The sequence below is a fragment of the Anastrepha ludens genome, chromosome 2 (assembly GCF_028408465.1).
Source record: "Anastrepha ludens isolate Willacy chromosome 2, idAnaLude1.1, whole genome shotgun sequence".
Classification (NCBI taxonomy): domain Eukaryota; kingdom Metazoa; phylum Arthropoda; class Insecta; order Diptera; family Tephritidae; genus Anastrepha; species Anastrepha ludens.
Genome location: NC_071498.1, coordinates 76,168,286 through 76,191,115, shown reverse-complemented (window position 1 = coordinate 76,191,115; position 22,830 = coordinate 76,168,286). Strand labels below are relative to the sequence as shown.

The 22,830-nt window shown below is 36.5% G+C and overlaps 1 protein-coding gene and 1 long non-coding RNA gene across 5 annotated transcripts in view; one reads left to right on the top strand and one right to left on the bottom strand.

Moving 5' to 3' along the window:
* Window positions 1–2,115, bottom strand: part of LOC128871897 (cadherin-86C) — a 67,599-nt gene extending 65,484 nt beyond the window's left edge. For 3 of the 4 annotated variants that reach the window (XM_054114052.1, XM_054114053.1, XM_054114054.1), the window contains exon 1: window positions 1,603–2,112. The gene's annotated coding sequence lies outside the window, so the exon portion shown is untranslated. Of the gene's footprint in view, window positions 1–1,602 lie in introns of all 4 variants that reach the window. The other variant, XM_054114055.1, reaches the window with a different exon arrangement.
* A 19,511-nt stretch (window positions 2,116–21,626) lies between these two features.
* LOC128858153 (uncharacterized) lies at window positions 21,627–22,315 on the top strand. The gene is made up of 3 exons (XR_008453984.1): window positions 21,627–21,720; window positions 21,868–21,968; window positions 22,027–22,315. It is a non-coding gene; the product is annotated as an uncharacterized LOC128858153 (long non-coding RNA).
* The last annotated feature ends 515 nt before the right edge of the window (window positions 22,316–22,830 follow it).

Here is a 22,830-nt window from a genome sequence, read left to right as displayed (position 1 = left end):
AATCAAAAAGAGTTGAAAATTGTTTAATTATAGCTGCATTCTTTTGTACACGAGCTATATAAATTTATAACATAAAATAATAATTGGGTCCATCAGTTCATGCTCCCGAAGCATGGGGTTATTTAGTCGCGTTGCTTTATATACTTGCAATAAGGTACTCGTCTTGTCCTCCAACTACAAAGGAACTCTTTCTGCATCCTGAAACGACAATTACTATTTATTTGGAAACAATAATTAGTACAATTATTACCTACCTTACCATTCAAGGGCACGACGCCTTCCAACACATTGGTATAAGCCCACTGCTTTTTTAGGTGCTCATATTCAGCTTTTAGAGCTAAATAAAAATGGGCCCATCTTAATCTAATATTTTTTTCACTTCTGAAACATTTTTCTATTAATAATTAAAACCGCTTTTATTCCTATTACTTTATTTACTAATATATTTTTATTTTCTTTGGGTGGAAGTGTTATTGATTCACATGTGAATCGCTATTTACGCTATTTATTTTGAGACAAAAACACATTTGGGTAATCAACCAAGTTTTTAAATTGCACTTTCAAATAACCCTTGTGTAGTATCTCCTCTCAGTAGGATCAGTGTAAAGCATTAGTGAATTTCGGAAATATTAAAAAAATAATGCAATACATTGCCAATATTACGGGTACAACCATTAATAAACGTGTATTATCATATATATAATATATAAATTTAGTAATATATTTCTATATTTATGAATAGATATATGTCCACGTATATTTAGCGAAGTCAAGTCAGCCAAGGTCGTTTGGTGTTTTACAAATAAATACGCACAAATATATATTGCTGAACATGCTGAAATTAACTCCAAAGTTTTTCTCGATGCATAACAACATCAAATACAATAAATATTGTTAAAATATGTTTGCTTGTATAATGAGTTATATACTGGTAAAATATTTGTGGGCAAAACTATTTGTAAACGGTAACATTATTGCAACGTTTTCGGGGATATTAATATTTGGTATGCATGTATATACCATCATTACCAATTTAGACAACCGCTTTCGGCTTAACATTTAATTTACCATAATTAAGCACTTAGTGTTCGCTTGAATAATTACTAGTATTTTTAGTTTGCTTCAATATTTTATTTTTCAATTAGAGCACAGGCTTCCATGATAAGAAAGTATCGAAACTCTGCCACCTAAATCTCCATTAACATATTCCGCCAATGAGTACTAAACTTGAACACATTTAACCTAATTTTATTTCAAAAGTAAGTTTTAAGACAAATCGTTATACAATGCTTAGTCCGATATAGGGACCTACTACTATGCCACCTCCGAATGGCAGGAGGAGCTTTTTGATGGTAGAAATACACTTGGAGGTTTACCATTCGTGTAAAGAGGCGATAGCTATTGAAAAAAAAACTGTTGGAGTCTCAAATGATTGCAATGCACAAACCCAAAGTAAAAAAGAATAATTAAATGTTAAAAAAAAAAATTTTTATAAAACATTGCGCTCTTATAACTAATATTAACTTATACCACTCTTTACCAAAAGCATCGCAAAGCGAAAATAATGTTCAAAATAAGGTTTATGCTTATAAGGTAACTTACCTTTACGTATTTATTTTTTCAGTAAACATGTTCTCTGCCCTTTCCAATTTACGATGAGCCGGCTTTTAAACAAATTCACATATACAAGTAAACGATTGTAGATATATCTTTCTAATGACGAATTTAGTACGTACTCGTATACGAAATGTAAAATATGCAGCCACTATACTGCAAATAACAGTTTTTCCACTTTTTGATGTTTTACCACCGTTGAATTGCCTTGATAGGAAATGAACTTTGCTGATATGCATATACACACGCACACTAACATTCTTTGATTTGTTGATTTTCCGGTTTTGTTTTTACTTTTTCACTCGTTTCGAATACATAACACAATACATACGCAAATGCATTTGACAGTGCCCATTTCTAAATAAAAACTGTAATTTACTTTGTACCACAACTAGTTGACACTCGGTAGGATTTTTTCCACTTCATCTGAGAAACTTAATGTATAATAGAATCAGAAAAATTGTTCCTTAGATATCGTGTGATGTTTTACTATTGTAAGCTTTAATGCCTATTTCAACCACCTATTTTAACTTCGGGGCCTGATAAAATGTTGTCATAAAATAAAAAACTTTATGGTACAGATATATTCATACATAAATGTACGATTTTGGTATATCTGTTCAAGTATTTTGCCCTCTAAATTCCATTACTTATTTTTATCATAAATATATGAAAATGCCTGTTGGCATTTGCATCTGGATTTTTTAATTATAATAAATTCTTGATAAAATATATGGCAAAGTAATTACTGTCCTCAAAGCTATTTCTCACTTTTTGGATACACAAAATACCCCATGCTTAATTTACAAAGTTAATGCATTCAAACGCATTTGTAAAGCTAGATGACGATATAATTACTAAATACTCGTAAGTAAAACGATGATTTTAAGATTTTATTCAAGAAAATATGTTACTGTGTTAGGTTTTTGCGATTGAATTGAGTGCTGTTTTCTCACAATTCACACTCATTGCTTATGCGACCACACATTTTTATCTTTACTTTTACTCCAAAACTTGGACGGAGAGAACCGCACTTTGTTTGACTAATTTTAAACAGCAAGCCCATATATCGGATTTCATGATTAAACCAAACGGTTTGCACCTAAATTTATACGTATTCCATGGGCACGCATGTACGAGTATGCATTGCATCTAACGAATTTATTTGTGTACACTGAAATTCTTTAATATGTTTAATTATTTTAGTTTCCGGTTTAAGTATAAAATATATTCTTTGCACATACAACTTCTTTGCACAGTATTTCATTTTTGCTACTGTCAACGGCGGTTATAGAAACGTATACAAATAAGTGTGTATCTACGTACGAACTTTCTGAAGCATACGCTCGCAGGCGTTCAGAGTCTTTACATGCTTCGCGAGAACCCGCTATTGATTGCATACTTTTAATAGGAGCAGAAATGTATTTCTCTGCGACGATCTTGTATACATATAGTATGTAGGTGTATGTGCATACATACACAGCCACGTTTGTAGGTGCGTTATGTGTATATTTAAGTAAAACTCAAGTTTTAGTAGCATAAATGTGCATTATACAAACTACAAAAAACTATTTAAAAATATTACAACATTTCAGTAGTCCGAGCCACCCAATCAAGTTACGGGGTTGAATTGATACTGACAACCAATCAACTAGAAAGACCGTGATTGCTTTAAGGCCGTTGCAGTCATGAGTTTGCTCTCTTCATATTTTGTTAGATTCGAAGCTCAACAGATCAACGAACCTGTAATGAGAGTCAAAACCAATGCTGTGTGCTTACATACATATGGATGTATGTATGGCATGTACGTTTGGAATTCTTCGATTTGGGACTGGTTTTTGTTGATGCTCTCGCTTAACGACTGCATTCAAGAGACCATCCAGCTAGCTTGCTTCTACGAGACGTCTTAGACGTGGCCTCTGAGAATTACCCTGCAGGGAAATAGCGACATCGGTTTTAATAGAAAAATAAAGGCCAACAATCAGCTATCAGGCACAGTATTTTCCAATGAATGTGACATACAGTTGAGTTTTAATAAAATTTATATTATTTATATATTGTATCGAACATAGGATCTGCTGAATTGTACTGAAGTACTCTAAGCCCTCGATTATTGTAATAACGACAACATCAAAAGCCAGGATATCATTTTACTTCTCTTACGTACGAGTATTGCATTACGATTTACACTGGTTCGGAATTATAAAAAAGGGAAGCAGAAAGTAATAGTCCTCGTCTGTCGTATTTAGTACTACTACAGTTACTTCCTTGGAAAAGAGAAGGAATGCATATCATGGCTCTTCATTCACTAGAAGCGATCCAGTTCAATAGCAGTGAATTTTCCTGCAGAGTATGCTCGAAAATTTACATACATACACATAAATGAACTTTCAAATGTGTGTACTTGTGTATAAAGTAAGCCCTATGACTTACTCTGTAAGTCGAGCCTCGAAACGGAGTATTCCAAAAGCAGAGTATTGACTATTGCTGATGTCTAGATAAATAACTGTCACATTTTGTTGCCGTACCACTAGACGCTGTAAAGCATTTTATACGCCCACATATGTGCATATATGTATACGCGTATGCATAAGAATGCAGAAAGTTGCATACATAAAATATGTACAATACTTAGGTACTAAAGAAAATTATCCAATTTTAGGTACTCAGAATCCAATTTTGGTACTATTTAGGAATTCGATTATCAACGAATTCGAGCGAAAGCTTTTACAAGTACAAACCTCATTTTGCGTACTGATTTTTGGCAAATAATTTCCACAATTTGGCTTACACTAGGAAAAAAAAAATTGTATAATACACTTGATTCTTACTTACACGTTTTTTAACTTTCTATAGTTATTGTTTTGATCCAAGATAATAGTTCAGCACGCATAAATCTAAACTTACATATGGAAATGGCAAATTCGTTTTTGAAGCTGATGAAATTTCTCGAGATTGAGATGAACCGGTCTTGACGTGAACTAAATTCGTCAAGAATCGAAAAAAGCGATTGACTTGGAAAACCATTTTTATACCCGCACGCACATAACGGTTGTATGCAACAGCATAAAGGAATCGAGATAGATATGGACATATATGTATATGTATATACACCAAAATGCTCAGAATAATGAGAGTCCGTACGAACGATAAAAAGAGCCTTGGCACGTATTACTGTGTGTCCAAGGTTGTGAGGCATAGAAAATTAGCAAAACCGGTCAATAACCACGCCCAAGGGTCACATACCGATAATTGAAAATAAAATCTGATATTGCTTTTATAAATTAAGCAAATTTACTCAAATTTTACACAACTTTTCGGTAATTGCGTATATATGGATAGTTATTTAAGAAAACTTGCCCAGCTTTATCACATTACCGAAGAAAACCAGCGCGAAAAGTGCGATTAATACAGGGGCCTCATGAACCAATGTCTTAAAATTTTCTTAAAAATAATTCCTAATAGAATTTACAAAAAATGTGAAGAAGCCATGGGAAGTTCTGGTTGCCTTTTTTCGCATTGAAGTCACCCATGAAGAAAGTTATATCGCCTCTGCGGTGGAGTTAAGTGTGGCCGTTAACTGTGCGTAAAACTCCTCTTTGGCAGCACAATCAGAGTCCTCTGCTGCAGCGTAGCATTGTACGATGCTAACGTGTCGATGAGCGTTACTGCAAAAGCGTGCTAGGATTATGCGGTCTGAGATTGGCTTCCAAGAATGCAAGATGTTACGCATTTTCCTAGAAATTATAAGGCCAACGCCGCTTTCACCTCTGTCATCTTTTCCGCTGTGCAGCATTGTGTTGTCATACGCTGACGTGCTTTCACCGCTGCCGTTGCATCTCATTTCGCTTACGCCGAGTATGTCGATGTTGTAGGTCGCCAGCTGCACTTCGATTTGGGCTTGTCTGGATGCTTCCCTGAGAGTCCTAACGTTCCATTGTGCTATTCGTATCCTGGTATGTGTGCCAAATGTCGTCATCATAGAAGAGATCGCGTACCCGAGGCTTCGTCTTGCGTTGGTTACGTTAATGTATTTGGTTTCTGACAGGGAAGATGATAAGCCTGCCGCTACCAGTCCTAAATGGTGGGAATGCTCACCTGTCGTTGCTTAGGAACAACGCCTTCTTACTGCTTGGAGCGCCATCTGTACTTCAAATTTTTGTGCAAGAAGGATTGCACAGATGGTTGAGGACTTCGCTAAATTTGGTGTGTTTGGGCTATTACCGCGTGTGACTCTGTGTTTTTCGTTTTGCTTGTTTTAGCAGCCACAATGCAAATAATGCGTAGCCAATTGTGCGGGAGTAAGGATGGAAAGGATAAGGTTTTTGGAGATGAGGAATAATTTTTTTTTAGAAACAGGGAAAGTAGATAAATTTGGAAAAGTGCGAGGACCGTGCTTGACGTGGGATTCGAACCCACAACGCATGGCTGCGGATCACGTAACAACAACGGCAGCAGACTAATTGATGTGTGCCAGACGTTTCAGCTTATTATTGGTGGCTTAATCTTCCCCCACAAGGAAATCCATAAATACACTTGGACCTCATCCAGTGGGACGATTCGTGAGTCGTAAATGAAGAGGCACGTTATTTGATGTCAGGAACAAACGGAGAGCCGACATAGACAGCGACCACGAGTTAATTACCACTGACGTCAAGATCGAGCTGAAATGCAGTAAGAAAAGTACACACCACGCAGGCATAAGCGCCTCAAAGTTCAGCTCCTGCGTGATCCCGCTACCAAAAATGAAACAACTTGCGCCATTCGCGAGAAGCTGCTCACCAACCACAACAGCACTGATTGGGAAGCTATAAACTCCCCGCTCAGGAAAAATTGGGCACAATAAAGACCACCAACAGCAAACCATGGATCTCTGACACAACTTCATTCAGCGCAGAAACGAACTTAAAAGGCAACTTATGAGCCAGAGCTCCTTTCGGCCAGCCTACAGAGAGGTGGCGAAGCAAGTAAAAAAATCGACCAGAAATGATAGGAGAAAGTTCGTTGAAGACCTTGCTAGCGATGCCGAAGCGGCAGCAGGAGTAAACCACATGACACAGCTGTATCGCATAGTTGGCAGCCCGACTTCCAATGATGATCAGATCCGCAGATAGAAGATCCACTTGAAGCAACTTGCAACATTGTTCTTAGCAGTATACCTAGCTTTGAAGTGGGCAGCACAACAACAACCAACAATAAAATAACAACAATCTGCCCCAGCCTACCGGAGATTAAAGATGCAATTGAGAAACTGAAGCTCAACAAAGTAGCAGGCGAAGATGGCATACAGCCTGAACTAATGACAGCCATCTGGAACAATGAAAAGCTGCCTCCGTCCTGGACAAAACAACAACAACAATCAGTTGAGTGACGCTCCAAGTTAAACCGCCTTTAACGTCCTGCAGACAATAAAGCGTCGCAGAACGGCGTATCTTGGCCACATATTCACATATTCAAAATATCAGCTTCTGAGTTAATACTGTAGGGTAAAATTAAAGGAAAACAATGTGTCATCAGAAAGCAGCGTTCGTGGTTTCGTAACATCAGGAACTGGCGACACAGCTGAACTATGAAATGCGGCTAAAAAGTTTGACACTAAATTAAGTTTAATTAGGGTTAGTAGTAAAAATTTTGAATGTAAAAATAATTATTGTATAATCGAAGTCGATTAAGAAAATAAAATAAAAGAATATTATTAAAAATGTGGTTTTGTATAAAACATTTTTGGAATGAAAACAAATTAAATTCAAATCTCAATGGAACAATTGAGCATATTTAATCTCAACTGCAAAATCTTCCATCGAAGAAGTTTGAGTCTCCATAGATTTAAACCTCCGTTGGGTACCCGGGTCTGGCTTTTTCGGCTTTGGACGTGAATTTGACATATTTATATTATAGCTTACGATTTAAGTTTCCGAGTAGCTTCCTAAAATTTAATCTTCTATCGATTTATGGATTTAACCTTTTAAAAAGGATTCTGGAATAGGGCGAAAAAGTTACACCTTCGATTGGGCACCTCAGGTCTGGCTAGACCCCTATACAAATGAATGAAAATATGATGCATTTTGTTTATTATGCCTGCATTTTTCTATATTTATTTAGACTATATTTTACGGTAATTTAGCTTAGCAGCAAATATACTCGTATAAACCGGTTTTTGTGTAATTCCTTTTTCTTTTTTTGTGTACTGAACGTAGAACACTTAACACGTTAGTGCCAAATAAAAAGTAATTTACGCGTAAAAGCAGCATAATGGTCGATGAACTGGAGTGAGCAGGAAGAAATAATCGATCCAAAAAAATACTTGACAGCGATGAAGAAATTGAGCACGATTTATTGAATTAGTCGACGGCTGCTCCAGAACCAAGTGCTGACGATCAGTTTTTCTACAGCAGAGATAGAACAAAGTGGAAGAATGATAAGCCATCTGAGGCTATTCGTATTCGGCAACACAATATTATACGACTTCGCTCCGGGCCAAGGCATCAAAATTCCGTTGCTACTCGTATTGAGGTACTCAAGAATTTTTTTACACCCAATATTTCATTAATTACTGTTATGGAAACAAATCGAAATGCAAGTGAAGCCATTTAAAAGTGGAATGAAGCACATCCAGAAGCGAAACCAAGAGTTTGGATTGATCTGACTAGCACTGAGCTTGAGGCATTTATTGGTATTCTTTTGGTCTTGGGTGTAACACACGGCGTTCGGAGGCTTTGCCCATTTTTCGAGAAGCAATGTCCCATCGTCAATTCAAAATTTGGACACGATAAATTTGTTTTGGTAAGGAGAAGAACGTAAATTTGATCAAGGGGAAAATGTGCAATAATAGCTGATAACTTTTTCGTCACATTGAAAGGAGCTAAGCGCCTCCTTGCAATAGGTCTTGCATTAGTTGGTACCGTACGATCCAAAAAAAAGCACTGCATTCCACCAGAAAGTAAAATAAACAATTCTCGCACAGCTCTTTCGTCAATGCTTGCTTTTCGTAAAAATCTTGTTACAATCAGCGGCTATGTACCAAAAAAGAAGAAAGTGGTTAATTTATTTTCCACCGTTCATTATACCAAAGATTGTGACGGCGAAGCAAAAAAACTATCGCCCATTATTTACTATAATGCACACAACATGCAACATGTTGGATGTTATGGCATTGGCAAAGTTTTGTGTCATATTTGGAAGGAAGTTGATGGGCTCAGAAAAAGTGATGCGAGACGAAAATTGTTAACGACTTTATCGAACACATTAGTTCTTGCAAACATCGAAACCCGTGTGAATAATCCCACTACTCCCTGGGAATATTGTAGTCAACCAACTAAACGGAGCCGATACACTCAAAGCGAAGAGAGATTGTCGTTTTTGTCTACAAGGAGGCGAAAAGCTTCATACATATTATACATATTCGTCTTCAACCTTTTTCGGAATGAGTCAAAGAACATAACAAAAAAATACTTTTTTTCACAAACCAAAATATTTTTCTTTCTGTAGGTAGTTCAATGTATGCCAAAACCAATGAAAAGGTAAGAAATTAAAAATATATACGATATTAAATATATATGCGACACTTCAAAATAGATTATAAATGTGGCGTATTTGCCACATATTCCGATACAAATGCATATAAACACATGGGGGTCTGGCCAGACCCGGGTGCCGAAGGGGACCCGAAGCGTTTTTATCAAGAGAGTTGGTTGACTTGAACTACTTAAATCATTAATATTAAGCAAATTAGCAGGTAAATTCTTGGCAAATAATAAAAGTTGACTTGTTTTAACACAAATTTACTTAAACGACCTATTGGAGTCCTCGACATTATCATTCGAAGATGGGGAAATTTCTGTGTTTACAAAAAGTGAAAAGCGTAGGTGTGTGTGGTGGATGTGGCCCACTCATATATGTTTATGTTAAAAGATAATTGAAAGAAATTGTTATTATTTTCCTTGCTTTAAATTTAAAGTTTAAAAAACGCTTTAGGGGCATCATGAAAGTGCAAACTATTTAATGAAAATAAAGTATAAAGGTGGAAGCGGGATTCACTCTTGAAATTCAAATTATAATATAATTATTGTTGTGGATTACCATATGCTGCTTTTTTAATAAAGTCTAACAACTTACAAATACAGCAGCGAGCAAAAAATAAGATCAATATAGACATAGACATAAATAGGTACGATATCATATCAATAACTATGCAAGGCATTTGTGGTACTAATTTGAGATTTTTGGATGTTTTGTTTCGGATTTTCGCAGTAAAATATATGATTCGCGTGTGTTCAAATTTGCATTTATTTCTCAGGAGCTGCCTGAATTGTGTTCGACCTATTACCATATCCGTTGAGATTCTGCGTATCCACTTCGGAGCTATTTATAAACACCGTACCGAAAAAAAAATTTAACCGAGTCCGAAAGAGAATACAATTATACGTTTTGCCAAATACACGTAAAAACTTAAAATGCATTTGGTTTATTAAAATGCCGTTTTCGTCAACTATCGATATCTACGAATTGTGGAAATTTACTTTGAACTTCATAGAACGAAAGGTTGAAGAAGACGCTGAAATGTGGATTCATCGTCGTTCTCAACTTGTTGACCTTTGTCCTTCGACTACGTGGAGAATTTTACGTAAGTGTCTTGGCTTATATATTAGTATAATTGGCGCTTATACGTTTTTTGTGGACGAGGCTCAAAACAATATCTCTTCCAATCCAGAAGATCAACTATTTGTTTTTAACAAAGCCGAACTTATCGTTGAGTGGAGCTGAAATAATTTTAAGTAAAAGTGGTGTTAATGTCTCCAGAGATACGATCCAAGGACGTTTACGAGTGGAACACTTCAAATTTCGCCGCTCTCATTACCACACATTGAAAAAAGATTTGCATGGTCAAAATCTTCACGGCATGGGCAAATTCAGAACGGGATTCTTCTTCTTAATTGGCGCGATAACCGCTTACGCGATTTTGGCCGAGCTTAACAAAGCGCGCCAGTCGTTTCTTTCTCGTGCTAACCGGCGCCAGTTGGACACACCAAGTGAAGCCAAGTCCTTCTCCACCTGATCTTTCCAACGCAGAGGAGGCCTTCCTCTTCCTCTGCTACCACCAGCTGCTACCGCATCGAATACTTTCAAAGCCGGAGCGTTTGTATCCATTCGGACGACATGACCCAGCCAACGAAGCCGCTGGATCTTTATTCGCTGCGCTATGTCTATGTCGCCGTAAAGCTCATACAGCTCATCGTTCCATCCCCTGCGATATTCGCCGTTGCCAACGTGCAAAGGTCCAAAAATCTTTCGCAGAATCTTTCTCTCGAACACTCCAAGCGTCGCTTCATCGGATGTTGTCATCGTCCACGCTTCTGCGCCATACGTTAGGACGGGCATGATGAGAGTCTTGTAGAGTGTTAGTTTTGTTCGTCGAGAGAGGACTTTACTGCTCAGTTGCCTACTTAGTCCAAAGTAGCACTTGTTGGCAAGAGAGATTCTACGTTGGATTTCAAGGCTGACATTGTTATCGGTGTTAATGCTGGTTCCTAAATAAACGGAATTGGGCAAACAAAAAATTCTTGGATGAATCTTCCTTTTGGGCGAATAGTTACACACGTCGGTTCTTTTATATTGCTAATATTCGACAACTTCAACGGTCTGTTTAGCATCCAGTTAAGGTTAATTTTTGGGGTTGCTTTTCCGAAAGTATTTATTTGGCCGTTTATTTTTGTTAACCGCTAATTTGATTGCAGTTCTGATAAATAAAATTTACCCAATAGCATTATTACTGTCATCTGCGAAGATGTTTGGAAGTACTAGCCACCTTGGTATGTAGAAGACGAAGGTGTTTAGAGTGAAAATGTTGTACTAGTCCTCATAGTCGCCTAATGTCAACCCTATTGACAATGTTTAGGCAATAATTAAGTAAAAGCTCAGAGGAAAGACATATATAGACATATAAGACATATCAACCAGTGATCAATTCAAATTCGACTGATTTAGAGCGGATTAGCCCACAACTTGCACAGAAATTAACACAGAGTATGACTCTAAGATGCGAAGCCATTATTGAATGTATTATGGCGGCCACGTTTCTATTAGACAGACTGTACCTTTACTCAGGGTATGTGTGTTGAGGGTTGAGCGAAACATTGAACTAAATGTGAATAGTTTCGGAATTACCTGTGTATCCGAATGTTCTACGAAATTGGTAAAATAAGACAAAAAACAAGCAAATCTAACTAGAAACTGAAAGTAAGCAACTAACTGAAAGGTAACGGGTTGAGATTAAAAATAATAAAAATATTAAACAATTTTTTGAGCTTGAGTTTACAGATTGCTTTTCCGATTTTTTACCAATCATAATAGATACCTATGATATGAGACTTTCAGCTATTACCCCATAGATGTCGCTAGGAGTATTTTTAAACCTTCCCAAATGTCTTGTGTTTTCGTCTATCATCTGTCAACAATATTAAGTTCATGGTTGGTTACGTTTCATACAACAATGCATTTTTTCATACAACAATGCATTTTTTCGAGGACCGTGGCCGGCCACCGAAAAAGTTTGAGGACGCCGAATTGCAAGCATTGTTGGATGAAGATGACGGTCAAATGCAAGAAATGATGGCAGAGTAGTTGGGAGTGACCCAAAAAACCCTTTCCAAACGTTTGAAAGACGTGGGCATGATTTTATGGTAAAGGTCGGAAGATGGGTGTCGCATTAACTGACTGAAAGGCAGCAAGAGAACCGAAAAACCACTTGTGAAATACTGCTCTCCCGGTTCAAAAGGAAGTCTTTTTTGCATTGAATCGTTATGGGTGATGAAAAATGGGTGTATTTCTACAATCCCAAGCGTAAACGATCGTATGGTCCGCCCGGCCACAAGCCAAAAACAACGGTCTAACCAAATCGCTTCGGCCGCAAGGCAATGCTGTGTATTTTCTGGGATCAGGGTGGTATGATTTGGTACGAGCTATTAAAACCAGGTGAAACAGTTGACGGTGCACGCTAGCAACGACAATTGGCCGATTTGAACAGCGCTATACACCGAAAACGCCCAGAATATGCCGATCGGCGTCACAAAGTAATTTTTCTTGATGACAATGTACCGCCACATCCATCCGGAAATTGGTGGAGACGTAAGATTGGGAACCGCTGGTGCATGCGGCTTACTCACCAGACTTGGCGCCTTCCAATTATCATTTGTTTGCATCGATAGGCCACGCGCTTTCCGAGCAGCGCTTCAATTCTCACGAAAAAGCCAAAAAATGTCTCGATGATTGGTTTGCGGCTAAAGACGGACAATTTTTTTGGCGCGGCATCCACAAATTGCCTGAGAGATGGGAAAAATGTGTCGCTAGCGATGGCTATTATTTTGAAGATTAAATTTGTAACCACTTTTTTTTAATAAACGTTTGAAATTGAAAAAAAGTCTCATTTCATCTACATGTATTAAGTCAATATTTACGGAAAGTTATGAAACGTATATATGTATATTTAACAACTAATGTTTGGTTTAATAGAAATCTGGAGAAAAATTGTTTTTGAAAACAATGTGGAGCATGCCAAATGTAGCGCATCCCTTTGATATACGGTTACGTATGGCAGCTGCTGACCCGCCAGTTTTGGAGGTAATGCTCTCCAGGTAGCAGAATCCACCTACATCTTACAGGGGTGTGCCGGCAATCTGAAGAGCTTGCGATTCGCTGGTGTTGATGCGCATAACTTTAGTCTTCGCGATATTGATTTTTAGTCCAGTTTGGGCTGCGGCCTTACTCACCGCATGAAGTTTTGCTGATATGTGTGAATATTTATGCAACAGCAGACATATGTCGTCAGCATAGTCTAAATCCTCCAGGTGGCCACACTTACCCCAGGATATACCTCTGTTGGTCGCACAGACTTGCCGCATTACTAAATCCAGAACTAAATTGAAAAGCAGCGGAGATAGTACGCAACCCTGCCTCACACCGGTTTGCACCCCGGCCCCGTTACTTAGAACGTTTTCGTGTTTGACGCGACAGCAAGCGCCCGCGTACAGCTCTTTGATGATATTGATTATTTTTTCAGGCACTCCTTTGCAGGCGAGCGCTTTCCAGATAGCTTCGAGCTTAAGAGTATATTTTTTATATTCACATCCCAGAAAAACTATAAAAGTCTCGTTTAGAATTTTTTACTCAGAATGATGAATCTGGTCATTTTCAATAAGAAAGTCACAAGAAACGTGGAAAGGAAGTTTTCAAGATGGCCAAAAACACGCTGAAATGATCCACGCACTGGTCGTCCAACCAAAATCCATTGGCTCTTTTGCATTGTCTATCAAGTTGCTTCAGCCAGCAGCATCTCTTGTTTTGTTCTTTCACATTATTCGCCGGATCAAACGCCGTGCGAATTCTAAGGCGAAATTTGTATTGAAAGACATAAGATTTTAGTTCGTTGAAGCGGCAAAGAAGGAGAAAATATGTATAGGCACTGTCCAGACAATTTTGTGAACATAGCCATAAGGACCATGGGACGATACCCAGAAAATGGCATTATGATTTAGAGAGCCTAGCATAACCTACCACAATATCATATCCAGAGATGAAATGAATCTCGCTAACTTTTCTGCCGAACTCCTGTGGTGTCGTTGTTTGGGCTGACAAAGAAGCCAAATCATTGAAAGGGAAACAGTTGCGACGGAAAACTGAGGTACCACTACTAGTTACTTATTAAACATCCGATTCTAATCCGAAAACCACTTAAATCAAGGGCTATGTTTCAAGGCAATGGTTATATTAGAAAGTAACAACACGAAAAATAAATAATATTCCAACTTTCTAGGCCTTTCATTTAATTGGAAAAATTACAACAAAAAATTTCTAATAACTCCCACATAAAACAAAAACCAAAAAGTGGATCTTGTAGGCCTGTGTAATTGAATTTTTCGCAGGTGTTAAAGAACTCTTCAACTTCACTGAGAGCTGTCAAGGACAAAAGCTTTTCTATATTAAATTTAGTTTTTTATAATACATATTTCTTTATCGGGAGCTTGTTCAGAAAAAAAATTGTCTTTGTTTCTGGTTGGTCAAAATTGGTCAAACACTTAGCCTGTTGTAAAGTCAATCAACGAGAAGAAGTATACTTGTAATGTTCAAATTCCTTCTCATGCATATGAACTACTTTTTTGTCATAGATATGTTTAGTAAAAAGTTCAGCTAATCTTCTTTAAGTTTGTGAACTTTGCAGTATGTGAGTAAATATGTAGATATTTATTTTTATAACGATTGGAAGGGTTCGGGGGTTCTCAAAGAAAACAAATACCGCAATGCTCAGCATGTAATCACAAACGATGAAAATTAAGAGGAGCAGAGCACTATTAACCCAATTGTTCCAAATCCATTTCGATGTTGAACAATTTACGCATTATGATCAGATTTTATTAAGGTAAATAATTTGTCTTACAATAAATCAGTGAACTGTTTTCTCATATATATATATAATATTAAAAGCAAAAGCGGCTTAAATAAATTCGCCTCTGGCGAACACGAAAAATTCACTTCACCTTCTTGTCACTGCGCTTCTCTACATAGCCATTTACCTCATCATAGTACAAACATACAGACATATATGCATTTTATATCCTATAAACACTTTTAAGAATTTTCATATTATATTATCACCAAAAATATTAGAGTGGCCAAACACGAAGTACACATTTTACAATAAATTCATGTTTACTCTTAAATATTTTGTTAATTTTCTTCAGCACATCTCTCATTTATCAATTTCCACTTTTCCATCCTCACTTGAACAACCGAGCCTACCGATTTCAATATAGAGAAGAAGTATAAATATCCGCCCGTCAAACGTTTTGCGCCATTCCGCAGGACTAAATGTTATTGCCTTAAAAGCCAATGCGACCGCCGAGGACAAAGCATTGACCACATCTAAAAGGCCATTTGCATGTGTCATAGCGCATGAAACTTTCGATCCTTTGGAAGTTTCTTTTGTTTTGGAACAAAATTACGCATTCAAGGCAAACAGCGATGGAGGTGAGGTATTTTTTGGAATATGGAAATTGAGTTAGGCTTTATATAATAAAATCCTGCTTTTCTTATATACATGCACAATACATGAGTGAATGGATTGTTCCTGTATATTTTTGATACCATTTCGTGATAATGAAAATTGTTGGTTAAACACGCCAGTATTTACAATATATTCATGAATATGAGAATTTAAGTATACTTATAACGTGTTCCTCTTTCCTTTTGAAAAGCAATTTGCACAAAATGTATGCAGATGTACGTTTTCCATTTATTTATTTTATTGTGAAGTAAAGTGCTCGCATCTCTGATTTTTATGAAATATCTGTAAACTTTTGGAAGTTGCGATAGAAAAGCAATTTTGGGTGGCATCAAGAACAAGGGTTTCTGTGATACTGTGGCTTCGCTGTTATATTTTTTTTTTAGTTTTTACTTAAGAGAGCGCATTAGATGTGTTCTACATAATTTATTTAAGTTTTGGTCATCGTCCACAATTTTATACATATCTATGTGGTTAAATATGTATATACGTTTTGCTTAAAAACGCATCGTTTAATAATATATAAGTAACACTTTTTATTTTTAAAAATTATAAATATATATATATATATATATACCATATAGCGTGTATTTGGCGTATATACCCTTTGTTGGGTGTTTGACCGACCTCCTCCCCCTATTTGTGGTGTGCGTCTTGATGTTCTTCCACACATGGAGGTACCTACAGACTTATGCCGCCTCCGGACGGCAGATAGTTTGTATGAGGAGTTTTTTCATAGCAAAAATACACTCGGTGGTTTGCCATTGCCTGCCGAGGAGCGAACCCTATTGAAAAAAAAATGTTCATCATTTGGTGTTTTATGCCCGGAGTTTCGAACCCAGTCACTACCCATTTATAGACATTTAGCATTATTTGTTAAAAAGAAATGGTTAGTTGTAATTGTTTTCAACAAATTTATGAAAAAACTTTGTGCCATTTTGTTTTCTTTAAAAATGTCATCTCATTGAGACATAAGCTTTGCGTAACCTTGAACAGCGTGAAAGGTAATTTTTATGAGAGAAAAGTAGCACTAATTGCGATTCCCAACAACGGTTCATTATCCTCATATAATATATTTACATATATATTAAAACTAAGATAAAAGGGTAATAAACGGTAGCTATAGAAAAAAAATATAATTCAAGAATAGATAATATAATATTAAAAAAAAAAAAATGTTTGCGCTAGTTTTACATTTTATTAACTCCTTCTACATAGTGGTGAGCTATTTGGTATGAATTGGAACAATAATATTAACGGACAAACTTTTCCACTTTCATCCAGTGCAAAGTACAGGGTGGGCCACATAACGTTTGTTTTTCGAACCATCTATTTTTTTGAGAATGGTAACACAAATGACATGTCAAATGTGTTCATAATTTACTTAAAGGTTTGACATTTACGAAATGGGACGCTATACGCTTGAACAAAATTGGGAAATATTGAAAACCTTTTTCCAAAGTGGTGAGGCTTCTTCTTCTTTTCTGATTTTCACATCGGAGGCTACGTCAATAACCAAAATTGTCGGATTTGGGGCTCAGAAATCCACACGTTACTGTAGAGAAGCAAATGCATCCGCAACGAGTCACTGTTTGGTGCGGTTTTTGGTCTGGCGGCATCATCCGTCCATTTTTTTTTCGAAAATGAGCGAGGAGCCGCGGTTACAGTAAACGGCGAGCGTTACCGTGACATGCTCAACGAATTTTTGTTCCCAACAATTGAAGAGGATGACATGGACGACATTTGGTTTCAACAGGACGGTGCAACTGTCACACTGCTAAAGTTACACTCGAACTTTTGGCTACCGTTTTTGAAAACCGAATAATCAGCCGAAATTCCGTTAAGGACAAATGCTATACGAACCATCCAGAGACGATTGATGCTTTAAAACCCAAAATTGAAGTCGCCATTCATGAAATTGGAGCCCAAACAATCGAAAATGTGCTTAAAAATTGGGTTGATCGAATGGCCTACTGTAAAGCTAGTCGTGGCAGTCATTTGAACAATATTATTTTTCATTCATAAATGACAATGTTCAATCTTCAAAATAAAAAAAAAAGTTTGAAAATATATTCATTAGTTTTTTTATAGCCGATTCAAAGAGCAAATTTTACATGGCCCACCCTATACTTAGGGGTAATTCTGGACTCCAAGCTTAGCTGGAAATTAAACGTCGAAGAACGGGTAAGGAAAGCAGAAATTGCTTTATATGCCTGTAAACGTACATATGTTTGGCAGAAGATGGGGTCTATAACACAAGCATATATTATGGTTGTATACGGCGGTTATAGGCTAAATGAAGCGGGTCGCTGGAAAGAAAAACATATGTTTTTTTGTTAATTTTGCCACTCTTCTTTCCATCTAAGGGGGAATGGAATAAGGGATTCTCACTAAACAACTTCGACACTAAAGTCTATACAGCTGGCAATAAAATGGATAGTGGTGTTTGGAGCTGGTATATATTCTCATAGACTTAAAATTGAAAAATCTGTGCGTCTCCCTAATACCAGCAGTGTCTTCCAGGCGTAAGTGCTGGCAATTGGGGAAGCTTGTAGGCTACTAATCTCAGATTTATCTGTTAAGGGCAATATCGCTATTCTTTCAGATAGCCAAGCTGCAATCCAGGCACTGGATTCGGCTACAACAACCTCTATGGGGGTGGAACAAAGTAGGAATAGCCTTATCACCTTGAGTAAAAACGATAAAGTTACCTTATTCTGGGTCCGGAGACATCGGAACATTGAAGGTAACATAAAAGCAGATGAAGTGGCAAGAAGGAGATCTGCCATGAGTAACCCTCTTGCAGAATCGGCATTCACATCATTAGGTGCAGTCAAGAATACAATTTCCCTAAATTACCTCCAAATCGCGAATTGTAGATGGAGAGACCAGACGAAATGCAAAATTAGCCGAACGTTATGGTCCACCTACACCCTTAAGCAATCGTTGACGGGACGCAAGGTAGACTAACGGCAGTCTAACTGGCTTTTGGTCTATCGGAGAACAAGCTACCAAAATGGGCATCCCTCGCAACACATAGTTGTAAACAACCGGAGAAAAAGGAAACAATCTTCCATTTCCTCTGTGAATGCCCAGCCCTATGGAAGGATAGAATGTTAACCCTGGGCAAACCGCTGTTCGAGAGTCTCGAACAACTGCCTGGCTTATATAGTACGTCAACAACCTAATAAGGTTCTTAAACCGCACAGACTGGATATAGTCTTGCATTAAATAAATGATAAACATGTTGATAACGAGGATGTGGCAAGAAAATGCTGCGGGAGCCCTAGTTGGATTCTGGATGAATCACCACTTTAACTAACCAACCAACCAGAACAATGCAACAACCGTTTAACTGGTACCTATAACTCAAATCCTGCCTGAAAGAATTTAAGAGTCACAATAAGGGCTTAAAATTTATATACCATTGAACTTGAGAATAAAATTTGTCATATTGAAATGTTCCTTATTCCACATTATGGAAGTTTATATGACAGGCTTCTATCACTGCTCTTTACTGAAAGGTCTTTCAAAAGGCGCGCCAAGATTTTGTTATAAAATAAACAAAATACAAATGTAAGTAGTAGATTATTTTTTTTTTTTGGTTTCACTATTTTTATTCAACATATGGCTCTTAGCAATTATATATGAAAAAATCAGATAACTTAAACATCCAAAATGAGACAACTACAGGTAAAATCCGTCAAACAGTCGATTCATGAATGTCTAATTTTTGAGAACATCGAAATATTGATGTTTAAGGTTGTTTAGCAACTTTGCGATACAGCAGCAAAATTCTCAACGAAACGTCCAGATTTTTCTCTGCTTGTCCTTTTTCGATCGCCGACAGAACCAGTTTCTTTAAATTTTTCCACCAACCTTTGAATTGTGGACGATTATTTCCACCAAATCGACACGAATTTTACGATATGTTGTTTTTAAAGGTAGACCGTTTTCATAATAAGTTTCAATGATTTCACGCGTTATGTTATCGTGTAAAATTGTGGATATGTCTTCTTGACAAATTTCAAATGGCATAAAAAAGGTACCGTCTAGGAATTATTCACTACTGATATCTAGGCGTCGCTTTTGAAAGACCCTTTATTTTGCATATACTATATGGCTGTTATATGTTTAAAATACAGTTTTTGTACATTAATACACCTCCAGGTCATGATCGTTTTATAAATGCATTTATGTTTGAGATAAACTGGAAAGTTTCTAGTTTTAACATTAGACAACAGTATCAACCATAGCCGTGTGGGTTTGTGATCGCTGCTAATAGTGATCGCTCCGCGGCAGGCAATGATAAAGCTCTGAGTGTATCTCTCTTTCTCATAGAAATCATCTACCGTTTAGAGGTGACATGCAACTGTACGTCGGCAAAATCAAGACACCCAAGAGGCTCGGTCAATCACCTAACACATGAAGTACGCGCCAATATTAAGTGAAGTAAAAAGTTCAGACCATTTTGACGATTTATGTATGTTTTACGCTTCAAAAAGAATTATTGTATTTGTGTTTTTTAACGTTCCAAAATGAACCTAAAAGAAAAGAAAATTCGATGCATTCTTCAATGCCTACTGCGGAATATGTTGAAATCATAGAGCTTGTTAACGGTATGCGAACAGGCTTCATTTGTAGGTTAAATGTCTCTTCTATCTTGTTGAGTTATACTTAAATTACATTGAGTGAAATCAGTTCTTTAAATAAAAATATGAATAATATTGATATATTTTAGCCTATGGAAGACCATTGTGGGTATATGGATTAACACTAATATTTGTTTTTATTTATAATACGTTGCATACATTTACATATGCACAGACGTGTTCGAATAAACACGAGCCTAGTCGTAACATAAGGAATATTAATAGCATTCCATTGCGTTTTAAATTTTGATATTCGCGGGACTGGTCAAGATATACTTGACCACCGCCGACAGCAAAATACCATAGCAACAAGGTTGGTCAAAACGAAAAGTGGTACTTTCCAGTGAAGGAAGGTTCTCTTCCAATTAATAAGGAATAAACTTAGAACTCAAGCCACGAAGGAGCTTTGTAGGTATATATACATATGTAGTGGCATGTACGAGTATGTGCAAAAGCATACTAGGGTAGGTGTAGGTTCTTTAACTTCTAACAAATAAATGCCTTTAATCCTTCTATTGAAACGATTCAGTTCATTATCGTTATGATAAGTTTCGAGTATTCGTTTCAAAATTTGTACGAGTTTATATCAAAGTTTGGACAGAAACTATTGTATAAGAAATAAGAAGCGGATAGGCGATACGTTAATGTTTTCTAAGATGTACAAAATAATGCTAGCTGTGTCCTCAGCAAATGTGAAACGAGAGTTTTCAATTCGAATCTTAGTGAAAACTAAGTGATTTCCTTTCTAAGTGACAAGTCCTATATGTAGTATGAGCTTTTTCTGTTTTAATACAAGTAAAAGGCTACAGCAAAAGTACTAGTTTACGTTTCTTTAATTTAAATATTGAACTTTTAACCAATACTGTAGAATCTGATAAGCGTGAATTGGTATGTTTTTCTTATATGTTTTTGTTGCTATTGCTAAATTAAATACATACATATGTATATGTTCTTGGTGTTTTTGCTTCTATTGTAATATTAAATATATGTATATACTATGTATATGTAATGTGAAAGCTTTCTTTTCTTTTAGTTTATGTCTTGCTTTTAAAAATAGGCTGCGGTGTCTATTGTTTTAATTTGCAAAACGTGCATTCGGTTTGTTGAAAGCATATTTTAATGGTAAATGCACAAAAATATTATATAAAACAAGAAAGCAGATTTGACAGCCTTATACTTGTACATAACAGTTCAGGCAAGACATCGTCTGCAAACGACGAACACCTTCGTACGTTTAAATGCGAAGCCATAGCATTTCCTTTACATGTTGACAGCGAAATAAACCTTTTTTTGCTAATTTATTTCGTTTCAACATTAACGATTCGATTTTGTTTCGTTTATGCTTTGAAACAAAATGAAATACTTTCTAGAGAAATTCCTCGATATCAAATCGCAAACGGGGTTCGTTTCAGGTTAAAATTTAATATTTGTGCATTCTAATTTACATAAAAGTATTGCAGTTACTTCATAATAGGCATAAGATACAGAAGAAAATAAGTAACTCCGATGCATCTTTCTTAAATACATATATTACATAACTCTTTCTAGGTATAGAGGCTTGACAGCTAGTGTAAATAAACAACATCCGCATGTCTAAACACAATTATAGGAATTCTTTAATACATAGAATTTGCTTAACAATAACAAAGGTAACAGTTAAATAAATGAAATGTCTTGAATCAAGTGAAAATAGTTTCATTATTTTAGTTCACCCTCGTAAGCGCAATATTCAACTGGTTATGGGCAAAAATATACTAAAGTGGATGTTCTTGTACATATATTTCTATACGTTGAAAGCAGTGGGATTATGCTACGTGTTTACATATACATAAATTTGAATATATACTAAGTTCCAAAGCACAATAAACTAATTATTGGTCACGCGAAAGTTGGCCTCAAGGGTGAAAATTGATTTACTCATTGACTAGTTGCAATGTTTGCTCGAAACGGATTTGTGTTTTTGTCGACATAGAGGAAACTTTTTCAACTATATATCAGGGAGGTAAATATAAGTATATGGAAATTCTTGAATGATATTTACATGTGAGTGGGACAGAACAAATAAAGCAACCTATTTTATAGGTATTATATGACCGGTACTTTTGTTTAGTGAAATAATTGAGGCAGAACCCTATACAAAATTAGTATATAATATAAGTATGTAATGCATAGAGATTTTAAAGAGTGCATACATATTAGGCAACACATAAAAAATATCTTCAATTTTAGCAGGTTAATGCACCATATTTTTGACGTAAAGGCAAAATCATGACGCAGAAAAGTAAACTCCATGACCCATTTACGGGTTTGGTGATTGATTTGGAAACAGCAGATAGTTCTTGTGCCACATATAAATATATATGTATATACATATATATACCATTGACTGCCGAGGGGCGACGCTTTAGAAAAAAACTTTTTCTTAATTTTGATGTTTCACCGAGATTGGTAGTCACGCACCAATCCATTCGGCTACGGCGGCCGACGGTGGTGTTACATATATAATATGTA